Source organism: Musa acuminata, chromosome BXJ3-5 (genome assembly GCF_036884655.1).
Source record: "Musa acuminata AAA Group cultivar baxijiao chromosome BXJ3-5, Cavendish_Baxijiao_AAA, whole genome shotgun sequence".
NCBI lineage: Eukaryota > Viridiplantae > Streptophyta > Magnoliopsida > Zingiberales > Musaceae > Musa > Musa acuminata.
Genome location: NC_088353.1, coordinates 13,542,879 through 13,557,647, shown reverse-complemented (window position 1 = coordinate 13,557,647; position 14,769 = coordinate 13,542,879).

Here is a 14,769-nt window from a genome sequence, read left to right as displayed (position 1 = left end):
AGATTAGTGGCCAAAGGTTTCAACCAAGAAGAAGGTATCGATTACGAAGAAACCTTCGCACCTGTGGCTCGATTGGAAGCCATAAGGATGCTCCTTGCCTATGCTAGTTGCAATAATTTTAAATTATTTCAAATGGATGTTAAAAGCGCTTTTCTAAATGGTTTCATTTCTGAAGAAGTTTATGTTGAACAACCTCCTGGATTTGAAAATAATGGCTACCCTAATCATGTGTTTAGATTAACTAAAGCTCTCTATGGTTTAAAGCAAGCCCCAAGGGCTTGGTATGAGAGACTTAGCTCTTTTCTCATTGAAAATAATTTCGTAAAAGGCAAGGTTGATACTACATTGTTTATCAAGAATTTTGAAAATGATTTTCTCATTGTTCAGATTTATGTTGATGACATTATCTTTGGTTCTACAAATGAATCTCTTTGTGAATCCTTTTCGAAAACTATGAGTCATGAATTCGAAATGAGTCTAATGGGAGAATTAACATTCTTCTTAGGCCTACAAATCAAACAACTAAGCAATGGCATCTTTATTAGTCAAACCAAATATGCTGTAAGTTTGCTAAAGAAGTTCAAAATGAATAATTCAAAAGCCATTGACACTCCTATGAGCACCTCCACTAAGTTAGAAATTGATGAGAATGGAGAAAGCTTCGATCAAAAAACCTATAGGGGTATGATAGGAAGTTTACTTTACCTCACTGCCACAAGACCAGACATTATGTTCAGTGTAGGACTTTGTGCTAGATTTCAATCAGACCCTAAGATATCTCATCTCAAAGCTGTCAAAAGAATACTCAGATATCTTAATGGAACTACCAATCTAGGATTATGGTACCCAAAATCAGAAAATTTTGAATTAACAGCTTATGCTGATGCGGACTTCGCTGGTTGTAAACTAGACAGAAAAAGCACATCAGGATCATGTCAATTTTTAGGACATGCCCTTGTATCCTGGTCATCTAAGAAACAAAACTCAGTTGCCCTATCAACAACCGAAGCTGAATACATTGCAGCAAGTGCATGCTGTGCACAAGTTGTATGGATGAAAAACACTTTAGAAGATTACAAAGTGAATCTTAAAGATATTCCCATTAAATGTGATAACACGAGTGCAATATGCTTAACTAAAAATCCTATACAACACTCAAGAACAAAACACATTGATATTAGACATCACTTTATACGTGATCATGTCACTAATCATGACGTGACCATAGAATTTATTGATACCAAACATCAACTGGCTGATATCTTCACAAAACCCCTATGTGAAGAACAATTTGATTACATAAGAAGAGAATTAGGAATGTTGATGTGTCCGAATACTTAAACTAGTTAAAATTATCTTTCGGATGTTATTACTATTACATGCCTTGACAACGCTTGATCAAATAACATGTTGCAAATTATGTGACGAATATTTTTAACCAAATGCATGTAAGAAGTTCATTTTTCAGGATGTATGCTAAAAATGGGATGTTCCCGTACACTCTTATTAAAACTCCTTGGAAAATGACTTTCCTCCGTCAAGCAAAAACAATACAGTGATATATGTGTCATGACTTCTTTTATATGCTTAATAATGCTATCATGCTTTTTGTTGATGACAAAGGGGGAGAAAAATATGAATTGATAAACACTATGTCATAGCTGAACTGCCATAATCATATCTATGTCATAGTTGCAAATACTTGAGTGATGCTATAAACCATGTTATGCCATCCTTGCATCACCAAGAGATATGTGAACATGTACTATAGTTTGCATCATGTCTTGATTTAATATTATAAAGAAAATGCAAACTTACTAGAATATCTCAAATGTGAGCATCATGTAAAAAGTCCTTCGTTGCTTTATATGATTACATGATGATTGGTTACAAACATTATCATACAAACTTGTTGATGTATGTCATGCCTTGACATAATTCGTGAAGAGATACATCATGATAGGCATCATGATGGAAGCATTGATAAGTTTAACTGATCTAACCTATCAATGCGTCACTTGAATTCTTAGGTCTAGAATTCAAGGTTGACTTATCTCAACTATGGCATATAGATAGGGGGAGTTAAGGATAACTCCTTTATCAATTGATTGTCATCATCAAAAAGGGGGAGATTGTTGAATCTCGGATTTTGATGATGAAGTCAATTGTCATTTGTTATCTAATCTATATGTTGAGATAAGTGTGCAGGATTAACTACGATGAGATTAAGACAAGCAGCAGGAGTTGCGCCGGAGTCAAGATCAGGATCACGTTGGGAGTTCGAGAGTTCGACGGAAGTTCGGACGGTCGTCGGAGGTTCAGAGAGAACAGATCCGAGAAGTCCAGATGCTTGCCAAGCGAAGCTCGTCGGAACTCGCCAAGTGGATCGTCGCAAAGTCCAGGAGTATGCCGGATGTCCGCAGAAGGATCACCGAAGGTTATCGGTTGATCGACGGAAGTTGGCCGGAAACTCGCCGGAAGAAGCGATTGACGCATCGGTGCAAAGCTGCAGAAGTTGTCTTAGAGATAATCGTAGTTAGCACGATGATTAAGCATGAAAATGGGAAGTGATCCCATTAGCTTAATCTTGGGGCAATTGGGCCCCTGAAAAGATTCAAAGTGGGTCGAATGGAGTGAACCATTCGGACCCTGATTGCACCAGGAGGTGCAACCGCCCCAGCCAGGAGGTGCAACCGCCTGGGCTGTGGGGTTGAGAGGTGCAACCGCCCCAGCCAGGAGGTGCAACCGCCTGGGCTGTGGGGTTGAGAGGTGCAACCGCCCCAGCCAGGAGGTGCAACCGCCAGGGCTGCACGGCTGGGAGGTGCAACCGCTCCAGCCAAGAGGTTGCACCGCCAGAGCTCAAGTTCCGAGCTCTGCCAGGCGATGCAACCACCAAGCTCAGTCTTCGAGCTTTGGCAGAGTGGTGCATCAGCCTGAGCTCAGTCTCGAGCTTTGCCAGGTGATGAATTCACCAAGCTCGGTCTTCGAGCTATGGCAGAATGGTGCATCAGCTTGAGCTCAGTTTGGAGCTCTGCCAAGTGATGCAACCACCAAGCTCAGATTTCGAGCTCTGCCAGGTGATGCAACCACCAAGCTCAGTCTTCGAGCTCTGCCAGGTGATGCAACCATCGAGCTCAGTCTTCGAGCTCTGGCAGAGAAGAAGCAATCGGCAGAGCTCAGTCTTCGAGCTCTGCCAGGCGGTGCCACCTCTCCAGTCGAGAGGTGCAACCGCCTGATCCCAGAAATTCTGGGATTGGATCGATTTGATCGATTTGAGCTCGAATTTTGAATTGGGTTGGGGCCTATAAATACCCCACCCATTCAGCACTGAAAAGATACAGACACATACCAAAATTGTGATCTTTTCTGTGATTCTAAAGAGCTCAAACGTGTTGTAAATCCTTGAGTCTCCTCCTTCTGTTCTTCAAGTTTTCAACTGTAAAGTGAGGAGAGAAAGGTCTGTAAAGGTTGTCTCCTAAGCCTGTCAAAAGGAGAGAAACTGTAAGAGGGAAGTTTGGCCTTCGCCCATTGAAGGAAGGCAGCTAGTTGACGTCGGCAACCTCATCGGTAGAGGAAGCCAAAAGTGGAGTAGGTCAAGGCTGACCGAACCACTATAAATCTCTGGTTTGCGTTTAATTTCGAGCACTTTATCATTACTGCAAACCTCCCTCATCACTACTGCTCTCTGCGCTTTCACGAACAAGTTCTAAGTGCTATTTTTCCAAATCTGGATTCAGACGTAAACTCGTATTTTCGTACATTACAGTTTACGTTTACGTTTGATTCTGCAGAACTGTTTTCTGCGCTTTTACGAACGAGCTTCCTTGCAGTTTACGCTTGCATTTTAATCCTATTAATAACTGCAATCTGTCCTCTACGATTTTACGAACGAGTTTCAACATTTAGACGTAAAACTGCATTCGGACGTAAATCGGCTTTCTTCGCTCAATCTTCAGATTTCAGTTTACGTTTACGTCTTGATTTCAACTGCATACTGCCTTCTGCGAATATACAAACGAGTTTCAAAGTTTAGACGTAAATCTGCGTCTAGACGTAAAACTGCGTTTAGACGTAAAACTGCGTTTAGACGTAAAACTGCGTTTAGACGTAAAACTGCGTTTAGACGTAAATCTGCGTTTAGACGTAAAACTACGTTTAGACGTAAAACTGCGTTTAGACGTAAAACTACGTTTAGACGCAATCTGCGCTTAGACGCAAACTGCAGAATTTGCTTTTGCATCATAATCGTTTTTGAACGAACGCAGCTTTTTGTTTTTAAATTATTATAAGATTTCCGCTGCACTAATTCACCCCCCCCTTCTTAGTGCTCTTGATCCTAACAGGCAGTGCTTCCACTGTGGCAAAGATGGGCACTGGAAGAGGAACTGCAAAGAGTACCTTATAGAGAGGGCGAAACAAAAGCTGGGAGAAGCTTCAGGTATATTTATGATCAGTCTCCATTTGTCAGACTCTTATGATAACACATGGATATTGGATACCGGTAGTGCTTATTATATATATAATTCGTTATAGGTTCTAGCAAAGCCTAGGAGACTAGAGAGAGGTGAGATGGATCTCATGGTGGGCAATGGAGCAAAAGTTGTTATAGTAGTTGTTGGCAAGGTCACCCTACATTTTCCTGGTGGAGCTTTTATTGCATTAGATGCATGTTATTTTGTTCCTTCTATTATCAAAAATATTATCTCCAATTCATGTTTGACGGATATAAATTAGTTTTTAAGAACAATGGTTATTCGATATTATTAGATGATAAGATCATCATGAAAGGAACATTGCATAATGGTTTATTTATGCTAGACACTACTCTATATATTATGAATGTAAGTGTTTCTAACAGGAAACGAGATGAGGTGAACAATGCATACCTGTGGCATTGTAAGCTAGGTCACATCCATGAGGGAATGATTCAAAAGTTGCTAAATTATGGACATCTAGATCCATTCAACTACGAGTCATATGCAACTTGCGAGCCTTATCTTCGTGGAAAACTGACTAACTTTTCATTTAGTGAAACTAGAGAGAGAGCCACAAAGCTATTGGAACTTATACATAGTGATGTATGTGGACCTATGTCAACTCATACCATTGGTGGTTACTCCTACTTTATTACCTTTACTGATGATTTCTCAAGTTATGGATATGTGTATTTAATGAAGTACAAGTCTGAGGCCTTTGAGAAATTCAAGAGTATAAGAATGAAGTAGATAATCAGACTGGAAACAGTATCAAGACTCTTCGATCAGATCGAGGAGGTGAGTACTTAAGTACAAAGTTTACTCAGTTCCTCAAGGACCAAGGGATATTATCCCAATAGACACTTCCTTATACATGGTGTCTTTGAAAGGAGAAATCGTATGCTATTAGACATGGTACGGTCTATGATGAATTTTGCTGACCTACCCATCTCATTATGGGGATATGCCCTAGAGACCACAGCTTACCTTCTAAACAGAGTTTCAACTAAGTTGGTAGTGTCTACACCATATAAGATATGGAAAGGGAAGAAGCTCAATCTTAAGGTTGTTTAGATTTGGGGCTGCCCTACCAACGTTAAAAGACATAACCCTAATAAGTTAGAATCAAGGACAGAGTGGTGGAAGTTTGTGGGATACCCTAAGGAAACTTGTGGGTATTATTTCTATCATCTCGAGGACCAAAAGGTCTTTGTAACCAAGAGAGCAATGTTCCTTGAGAAGGAACACATTCTTGGCAGAGATAGTAGGAGCATGATAGAGTTGTACGAGGTTAGAGAACCAAGCTTAAGCACCACTCTACAGCCCGAGTTTGTTCAGGTACCTAACACACATAAGTTTCAACTTTACGTAGGTCTGATAGAGTATCTCATCCTCCTGAGAGATATGTGGAACATATTAGAGAAGAGGATGTTGAGGACATTGATCCTCAAACCTACGAGGAGGCTATTATGAGTATAGACTCTGAGAAATAGCAAGAAGCCATGAATTTTGAGATGGATTCTATATACTCCAACAAGGTTTGAAACTTAGTTGATGCACCTGAAGGTATTGTACCCATCGTTTGCAAATGGATATTTAAGAAAAAGATCAGAGTCAATGAAAAGGTAGAGACCTATAAAGCAAGGCTAGTGGCTAAGGGGTACCGTCAAAGGCAAGGTGTTGACTATGACGAAACCTTCTCACCTGTAACAATGCTAAAATCCATCCAAATTCTATTGGCTATTGCAGCACACTATAATTATGAGATTTGGCAAATGGATGTGAAAATTGCATTCCTCAATGGGAACCTCAAGGAGGAGGTGTATATGATACAACCTAAGGGATTTGTGTCCAAGAACTGCCCAGATAATATGTGCAAGTTGCTTAGATCCATTTATAGACTAAAGCAAGCTTTTCAAAGTTGGAACCTAAGATTTGATGAGGCAATCAAATCTTATTACTTCGTTAAGAATGAAGATGAGGCAATAAGATTTCCATTGTGTGTACAGGAAGGTAAGTAGGAGCATTATCACAGTTTTGGTGTTATATGTGAATGACATCTTGATTATTAGGAATAACGTAGGAATGCTATCCATAGTAAAGGCTTGGTTATCTAGACACTTCTCCATGAAGGACTTAGGAGAAGCATCCTATATCTTAAGGATTGAATATATAGAGACAGATCCAAGAGGATGCTTGGCTTGTCCCAATCTAGGCACATAGAAACTATTGTCAAAAGGTTTGGTATGGAAAATTCCAAGAGAGGTCTCATACCGATAAGACATGTGATATCACTTTCTAGGAGTATGTCCCCAAAGACTCCAGAAGAAAGGGCGAACATGGATATGATTCCTTATGCCTAAGCGATAGGGTCTATCAAGTATGTCATGTTATATACTAGGCCTGATATAGCGCATGCACTAAGTGTCACGAGCAGGTATAAGACGAATCCAGGCTTGGAGCATTAGAAAGCAATAAAGTGTATCCTTAAGTACTTGAGAAGGACTAATGATCTTTTACTAGTATATGGAGGTAATAGCCTCAAGGTTGAAGGCTACACGAACTCAAGTTTTTAGTTTGATGTCGATGATAGCAAGCCAAATTTGGAGTATGTGTACACCTTGAATAGAGGATCAGTGTGCTGGAAGAGTTCCAAGAAAGATACTACTACTGACTCGACCATAGTGGCAGAGTACATTTCTACAACAGATGCAGCAAAGGAGGGAGTCTGGGTGAAGAAGTTCATCACAGATCTGAGAGTCGTGCTGGGTAGCGAAGAGTCGATTTCCTTATATTGCGACAACTATGGGGTCTGATGGAGATCAGATATATAGGTGATTGGCTTTAGGTCAAGTGGGAGATTGCTAGTCATAGGTGCCCAACAAACCAATCACGTGAGTGATGGCACGTGTGACTTGACACGAAATCGGATCGTGATGAAATCATGATAATGTGATGTCCTTGGATATTTTGGCATTTATTACTTTATATTAACTATTGTATATATACATGTATATATTGTGATGTCCTTGGATTTGTGCAATGGGAATCGGATCGTGATGAAATCATGATAATGAGATCGATTCACCTTTAAACATAGATCCTAAATAATCCCGGTCATAGGATACTCTAGAGGGAGATTGTGAAAACTGGACAGACTAGAGTGCTATATACCCTTCCATATGATGGATGCAGTTGGTCTCATAGCTGCTCGTGTAGGGACACTAGGGATACAGTTGTCACGCCCCCCCGAATTAACACATTCAGGAGGTGTGACCCTATCTAAAATTAATAATATGATAATTCATCATCAATTCAATCCAGGATCCAATCTAACAATTTGAGGATACTAAGAATCATTCAAAATCGATATTCACAATTCATAAGCATGTACGTTACATAAATCATAATCCACTTCACTTAGAGATTCACAAAATCTAAAGGCAACTCAACTAAACCATAACCACATCATAAATCCATAAGCACGGTAATTAATGCAATCACAAAATCAACATGTATTGCATGTTTATTTCAGTACACAGTTTAAACTTAACATTTTCAAAATCCTGACGTAAGAGGTACTTTTCAAATATTTAAGAGATACATCAATCTAGATTTATCATTGATATTTTATTACACCCAAAAAGAACTTATACAACATCAACCTATCAAGTACAAAATATTTGCCCCAAAATCTTCTAGTCTTCCACTGCCTCAACCTAATTTACACATTATAGTGAGCGATAAGCTATCCTGATAAATTTATATAGCAACGGGGTGAGCATATAAAGCTCAGCAAATGACTAACATATCCATAGCAAAGAGGACAAGTTTCAAACAAATAAGGTATCAAAATATAAACCAGAGATACAAGATGAAATAGTAGCATGTTTTGTTTGAATGCAGAATTACAATGCCATATCGTTCGAAGCACGTTTTGTTCATACAATCGAGGAAAGGTAGTTTGAGCATATCATTGGCATAAGTAGCATATCTATGACATATGGTAATTGTTAAGATCAAGAGCACTAAGAGGGGGGGGGGGGGGGGGGTGAATTAGTGCAGCGAAAATCTTTCGACGATAAAAAAATGTTCGAACGATAAAAGTGATTTTGATGTGAAAGTCGATTCTAAGATTACTTTAACTTAAGATCAAGCAAAATGACGTTAAAGTCAATCTATGAAGGTAGTTTGCAGTTATGATGAAAATCAGAATATAAGCGCAAACTGAAATACGACGTTCGTATGATAAAAACGATTTCGGTATGAAAGCCGATTCGTAAACCACTTTAACTTGAGATGAAGCGAGATATAGTTAAAGCAAAGATATAAAGGCAGTTTGCAGTTATGATGGAAATCAGAACGTAAGCGCAAATTGAAATATGATGTTCGTACGATAAAACTGATTTGCGTCTAAACGTCGATTCGGAAAGCACTAAACTTTGAAACATGTTTGTAAAAGCACATAAGGCAGTAAGCTATTGAGGAGGTTTGCAGTAAAGATAAAATGCTCAAAGTAAATGCAAACTGAGATTTAGAGTGGTTCGGTTAATCTTGACCTACTCAACTTTTGGCCTCCTCCACCGACGAGGTCACCGACGTCAACTAGAGGCCTTCCTTCAATAGGCGAAGGCCAACCACCCTTTTACAGTTTCACTCCTTTTGATGAGCTTAGGAGACAACCCTTACAGACTTTTCTCTCCTCTCTTTAAAGCTCAGAACTTGGAAGAAAGGAGGGAGAAGAACTTTTGGCCTTATTTTGAGCTTAAAAATCACAGAACAAGATCAAGATTTCGGTGTATGTTTAGTGCTCCTTCAGTGCTGAATGGGTGGGGTATTTATAGGCCCCAACCCAGTTCAAATTTGGAGCTCAAAACTATCAATTCCCGGAATTCCAGGATCTGACGGTTGCACCACCTGATTGGAGCAGTTGCACCGCCTGGTAGAGCTCGAAGACTGAGCCTCTAGGCGGTGCCACCTCCTGTCAAGGGCGGTTGCACCTCCTACCAGAGCTCGAAGACTAAGCTCAGGCGGTGCCACCTTCTGACTGAGGCAGTTGCACCTCCTGCCAGAGCTCGAAGACCGAGCTCAGGCGGTGCCACCTCTTGTCAGGGGAGGTTGCACCGCCCAGTCTCGCTCGGAGACTGAGCCCAGGCGGTGCCACCTCTTGGCTAGGGCGGTTGCATCGCCCAGTCTCGCTCGGAGACTTAGCCCAGGTGGTGCCACCTCCTGGCTTGGGTGGTTCAACCGCTTGGCAGAAATCAGGGTCCGAATGGATTGATCCATTCGGCCCAATTTGGGTTTTTCAGGGGCCCAATTGCCCTAAGATTAAGTTAATGGGATCACCTCCCATTTCCAACTTAATCATTGTGCTAACTACGATATTTCCTAAGACATTTACTGCAACTTGCTCCGGTGCGTCAATCGCTTCTTCCGGCGAACTTCCGTCGATCATCCGATGAACCCTCGGTGATGCTCCTGCGGACTTCCGGCAAACTCCTGGACTTGCGACGATCCACTTGGCGAGTTCCGACGAGCTTCTTTGGCAAGCTCATGGACTTCTCGGATTTGTTCCCGCAGAACCTCCGACGACTATCCGAACTTCCGTCGAACTCCCAACGTGATCATTGTCTTGACTCCGGCGCAACTCCTGTTGCATATCTTTCTTCCATCGTAGTTAATCCTGCACACTTAAAACAAAACTTCGATCGAGATAATTAATCCTAAGCAATTAACCAAGTTGTCCGGCATGTCATTGGTCCCTCGACGCTTCGTCCGATTCTTTAGTGCATCGTCCTCTCCTGCAGCCTATTGTCCAATCGGCCAGTTAACTCCGCAATTCCGATATCCTTGGCACAATACCCGCTCTTCTTGGCCCGAAGCCTTCTGTCGATACGTCGACCGATCCACTAGCCCGACGTCCAATCTTTTGACATGTTCCTCTAGCACAACATGATTTTCCTGTTTTAATTGTCTCATCCTGATCGAAGCATCCTGGGTCACTCAAAACGCAGATTAAATCATAAACATATATCAAGTAGTTTCATCATCAAAATATGAGATTCAATAGTAATTTCAAGGCATAACAAAGACGTAAGAAGCATTTTGGATATCATGAATGCAGAATTACGATGTCATTTCGTTCGAAGCACGTTTTGTTCCTACAATCGAGGAAAGGTAATTGGAGCATATCAATGGCATAAGGGGCATATCGATGACATATGGTAATTTCAAGGCATAACAAAGACGTAAGGAGCATTTTGGATATCTTGAATGCAGAATTACGATGTCATTTCGTTCGAAGCACGTTTTGTTCATACAATCGAGAAAAGGTAATTCGAGCATATCATTGGCATAAGGGGTATATCGATGATATATGGTAATTTCAAGGCATAACAAAGATGTAAGGAGAATTTTGGATATCAATGGCATATGAAACAGTTCGGAACATATTAATGGTGAATGAAATGCTTCATAACGTATCAATGGCATATGGAAATATTTTGGAAGCATAAGAAGCATTTCAGAACATATCAAAGAACAAATATGAAATAGAAGCTCAAACGTCGTACTCTAGCCTAGTGCATGTGAGGTTTAACTCAGTGATGGCTCCACACCGTGATGAGTTCTCGACTCTATCCACGGGTAGCCCTTTCCTACTCGAGCCCTCTCACCCTGCCCAAGTGCTAGGTCGGCTCTGAATTTCATATCAAACAGATAGAAGGTGAAGTGGAATTCCAAACATAATATGGTCCATCCATTTCTGAATGACCACCAAACATACTCTAGAGCATCGCGGGCTCTAAGCATATACCCTTTACCATTTCTGGCAAAGGTCCAAATAATCCCACAAACACCAGAGTACAAAAGGGTATTGTGAATAATGAATTAGGACATATCGGAAGCACATGCGGAATAACGAAATGTACATATGCCTTTCGAGTCAATACGATACAAACATAATCTTTCATAAATGTATTCAGATTTGAAAGAAAACAAAAGCAAGGGCATACAAGGATTTCAAGAAATCACATATAGCTCAATTGAAATAAGAAAGTTAGATGAACTCAATGTCAATGAAATGAAACTGGAAGAGGCACATATCGAAAGCAAATGCGGAACAATGGGATGCATGTGCCGAATCATTACGATGCAAACATGATCTTTAGATGATAGCTGCAGATGTACAAATAAATAAAGGACAAAAGTGTATAGGAATTTAAGGTAATAATGTAAAGCTTAACTGAAGTAAGAGTGTTTGCCGAAATCAATTTCCAAAGAGAAGAAACAAGGAAAGCCGAAATCGACCAAAGCTCGATTCTGGCAGAATTTGATAGGAACATTGTATGAACTATTTAGATAACCAATTATACTCCAATTTATACAAAATATGTGTCATTAGAAAGCTTTGTCAATCTAGTTTTAGGCAAATCAAGTTTAACAAGAATTGAAATTTACAACAGGGAGTTACAGATAATTTCGTAGCAAAAGTTCTGAAAATATTAGCTCTGTTTTACTGAATCCATAGGTTCGATGAAAGCAAATGTTTCAGTTAGAAATTGTACTCCAAAAATTTCAAATAAGGAATACACAAAAATAATTTTGAGTCGAGCTTCGAATAAATCATACTTTGTATGAATTTGAGTTCACAACAGAAAGTTATAAGTAGTTAAGCAACAAGAGGTCAGAAATTTCAGTCCCTGTTTTGCAGAATCTGTAGGGTTAATTTAAATAGAAGTCTTAGGAGGCATTTAAAATCCAAATCATTCGATCTTAGTATCAAAATAAATATTTTTTTATCTACTTTCAAATGGAATAGGTCTTGTCTAAATCAGAGTTTGTTACAAAATGTTATGACCGAAACATTGCATAGAGGTCAGATTACCGAAAAAATACATATTCATAGCTTTATATCAAAATGAAAGAAGGTTTGGTTCTCAGTTGAAATCTTTAAAATTTTGCAGAATAAAAATGGAAATAGAGATTAAGGTTACAGTGGGATGGGGTTATAACACTTGCCTTAAAATTATTTGAATCCCAAATGTGGGAAAATTGATGAAAAATCTCAAGTTCTTCTTCTTCTTCTTCTTCTTCTTCTCTCAAACTCACGTTGGCTGCAACTCTTCAGGTTTGTTTTCTTTAACCTTTCATCTAATTATTTGGGTTTTGGCTAATGCAAAAGTTGCAAGGTGTCATGCATGCATGAAAAGGGCTAGGTGTCATCTTTAGAGCAAAGATAAGTTGCACCAACCTTAGGTTGGCTAGTGACACATGTCCACTATATTTTTTTTTTTTAACTTAAATCTGAATCTTTCATAAATTATATCAAACTTCTAATATTTACTCTTAGGTCCCTAGTCATAAACTTTTAATATATTATCATTGAATATCAAATAATTATTAAATAATTCTTATTTTTTACAAACAAACCTTTTACTAAATTTTTAAAAAAGGGGGATGTTTCACTCTCCCCTCTTTTAAAGAAAAAATTAGTCCTCTAAATTTATCATACCTCATTCGACGAAAAGATGAGGTTAAGCTTTCATCATTTCTTCCTCAAGCTCCCAAGTTGTTTCCTCTCCAAAATGATATCTCCAGATCACTTTAACTAGAGGGATAACCCGATTCCTCAAGATCTTTTCTTTTTTTATCAACAATCTGAGTAGACTCTTCCACATAAGATAAGTCTTTATCAATCACCATCGGCTCGTACTTAATGATATGAGAGGGATCAGGTATATACTTTATGATCATTGAAACATAAAATATATCATGGATTTGGCACAATGATGGTGGCAAGGCAATCCTGTAAGCGACAGAACCAACCCTCTCAAGAATCTCAAAAGGTCCAATAAATCTTGGGCTTAACTTTCCTTTCTTCTCAAATCTTACAATGCCTTTAGAAGGGGAAACCTTCAGGAATACAAAATCCCCGATTTGAAACTCACTATTTCATCTTCTGTTATCAACATAACTCTTTTGACGACTCTGAGTAGTCTTTAACCTTTTTCTTATAAGTTGAATTTTCTCAGTAGTCTCTTGTATTTTTTCTGGTGCTAATAACTTTCTGTCGCTAATTTATTCCCAACATATAGGCGTCCTGCACTTTCGCTCATATAAAGCTTCATAAGGAGCCATCTGAATACTTGAATGATAACTATTATTGTAAGTGAACTCAATAAGAAAGATATCTTTATCCCATTCACCTTTCCAATCCATAACATAGGCTCGAAGCAAATCCTCAAGTGTTTAAATGGTTCTTTCTGATTGACCATCTGTTTGAGGGTGATAAGCAGTGCTAAACTTAACTTTAGTGCTAATAGATTCCTGTAACCTTCTCCAAAATCTAGATAGAAATCTGGAGTCTCTGTCAGAGATTATCTCCTTTGGAACACCATGAAGTCTTACTATTTCATTTATATATAAATCTGCAAGCCTATCAAGAGAATAAGTCATATTGATCGGTAGGAAATGTGCAGATTTCGTTAACCTATCAATGATAACCCAAATAGAATCATGCTTTCTAGAAGTTCGGGGTAGTCCTGAAATAAAGTCCATGGTAATATATTCCCATTTCCATTCAGGAATATCTAAAGGTTGCAACAAACCTCCAGGTCTTTGGTGTTCTGCTTTGATTTGCTAACAAGTCAAACACTTTAAAACATATATTACAATCTCCTTCTTCATGCCTTCCCACCAATAATGACTTTGGAGATCTCTTTACATCTTAGTGCTACCAGGATGTATGGTGTACTTTGAATTATGACTATCCCTCAGGATTTTATTTTTGATATCTGAGTCATTTGGAACACATATTCTATCCCCAAATCTCAATAAGTCATCCTCTGAAACTCGAAAATTCAATTTCAATCCCTTTTCTACTTTATTCCTTAAGCAGATCAAGCGTCGATCTCGTAGTTGTCCTCCTTTAATTTGTTGAATGAGATCAGATTGCACTTGGATGGAGGCCATTAATATCATTGAGTCTTGCCATTTTCTCATAACATTCGAATCATAATTCTCTTCTAATAACTTCCATTGCTTCATAACCAAAGTCGCCATAAAACTTATAGATTTTCTACTAAGGGCATCTGCTACAACATTAGCTTTACCCGGGTTATAACGAATGGTACAATCATAACCCTTTTTAACTCTTGAAAACTTTGCTCACAATCATCATCCCATATAAAATTCACATTCTTTTGAGTGAGTTTGGTGAGAGGTTGAGCGATTCAAGAAAATCCTTCCACAAATCTCCTATAATAACCTGCCATGCCCAAGAAACTTCTAACTT